This window comes from Lissotriton helveticus, chromosome 7 (assembly GCF_964261635.1).
Source record: "Lissotriton helveticus chromosome 7, aLisHel1.1, whole genome shotgun sequence".
NCBI classification, from domain to species: domain Eukaryota; kingdom Metazoa; phylum Chordata; class Amphibia; order Caudata; family Salamandridae; genus Lissotriton; species Lissotriton helveticus.
The window spans coordinates 945,551,421-945,553,416 of NC_136068.1; the positions used below are offsets into that span (position 1 = coordinate 945,551,421).

General features: G+C 48.9%; 1 pseudogene; it reads left to right on the plus strand.

The window, feature by feature from the left end:
• Window positions 1-558: 558 nt before the first annotated feature.
• Window positions 559-1,565, plus strand: LOC144771081 (28S ribosomal RNA; annotated as a pseudogene).
• The last annotated feature ends 431 nt before the right edge of the window (window positions 1,566-1,996 follow it).

The following is a 1,996-nucleotide window of genomic DNA, read 5'->3' on the forward strand; positions in this document are numbered from 1 at the left end:
TTAGTATAGATGTGAATTTTATAGATATAATTTTTTTTAGATGTGCTTTTTTCTAATTAGATGTGCAATTTGTAGATGCGTATTTTTTTTGTAAATATGTGCTTATAACAATTTAGATATAGTTGTCTACATCATACTTATTGAAATGTCTTGAATGATGAATAGGTCTCAAATAATCGCATACACCTAATTATCACACATTGATTATTGATATCCTCCTAATCACATTTTAATTTCTCAGGACTGTTCGTAGACAATCTTAAAATTGTTGGAATAGTACTGCAGGGTGTACTATCTCTGGTCTATACGTGATCCCAGTTCCAGTGAGGACAGCGTTCAGTGTGACTGTACTCTGGAGCGAAAGAATGTTGTATTGTTGGAAGCAAAACCAAATTGACGCTAATGGGCAGCATAATAACCCAGAATGAGCCACCGCGAGGTGGTACAGATAGCGAAATGCCTCATCATCTAATTAGTGACGTGCATGAATGGATGAACTAGATTCCCATTGTCCCTACCTACTATCTGGGGAAACTACAGCCAAGGGAACGGGCTCGGCAGAATCCGCGGGGAAAGAAGCCTCTAGTCTGGCACTGTAAAAAGACATGAGAGGTGTAGGATAAGTGGGAGGCCCTCGGTCTGCCGGTGAAATACCACTACTCTTCTTATTTTTTCACTTACCTGGTGAGGTGGGGGGGCAAGCCCCGTGGGGCTCTCGCTTCTGGCACCACGACCCGCTCCGGGAACAGTGGCAGGTAGGGAGTTTGATTGGGGCAGTACATTTTTCAAACGATAACGCAGGTGTCTTAAGGCAAGCTCAGGGAGGACAGAAATCTCCCGCGGAGCAAAAGGGCAAAAGCTTGCTTGATCTTGATTTTCAGTATGAATACAGACTGTGTAAGCGGGGCCGTACAATCCTTCTGACTTTTGTTTGTTTCAAGCAGGAGGTGTCAGAAAAGTTACCACAGGGATAACTGGCTTGTGGCAGCCAAGCGTTCATAGCGACATCGCATTTTGATCCTTTGATGTCGGCTCTTCCTATCATTGTGAAGCAGAATTCACCAAGTGTTGTATTGTTCACCCACTAAGAGGGAATGTAAGCTGAGTGGAGACCGTCATGAAACAGGTTAGTTTTACCCTACTGATGTTGTTGCAATAGTAATCCTGCTCACTACGAAATGAACAACAGGTTCGGACATTTGGTGTATGTGCTTGGCTGAGGAGCCAATAGGGCGAAGCTACCATCTGTGTTATTATGACTGAACGCCTCTAAGTCAGAATCCCCCCTAAACCATAACGATCCCACAGTGCCGTGGAGCCTCAGTTGGCCTGGGATAGCCGACCTCTCTCGAGGGGGGGGGGGGCTGGTGCGTAGAGTCGCTCGCTTGGGGACCAGAGTACGGACGGAATGGGGCCACCTCCATCACCCTTAGTGCAAAGCATGTTCCTGGGGCACCCGGTGCTAAATCATTCGTAGACGACCCGATTCTGGGTCAGGGTTTCGTAAGCGACTGAACAGCTACCTCACTGTGATCTATTGAATGTCATCCTTTGAGCCAAGCTTTTGTCTCTCTGTGTGTGAGTGCCCGCAGATGTCCTCCTCCACCGCACCCAGGGACGTGGATGGGGTAACATGCGCCCATGGGAGGCCACCTCCACCACGTGCCCTCTGGCATGGGGCCTCGCCCTCCTGTCCCTGCCCTACCAGGGTGCAGAGATGGGAGTCACCATACCTTGTGGGTCAGCAGGGTGACCAGATGGCCTGGGCCGGGCTCGTCTCCCCCTTCCCACTGCTCCAAGGCAAGTCGAGCAGGGAGGTGAGTAACCCTGGGCAAAGCACTACGCTACGCTCGAGTAGTTTGCGAAGTTTGCGCAACTTCGCACTACGCGAGCTTCACGAAGCACAGTGCAAACATGCGTAGCATAGTGCAGCGGTCATTTTTTGCTTGCTCACTGTCCTCAACGTCAAGTTGGCGACCGCGAGCAAGCAAAATTA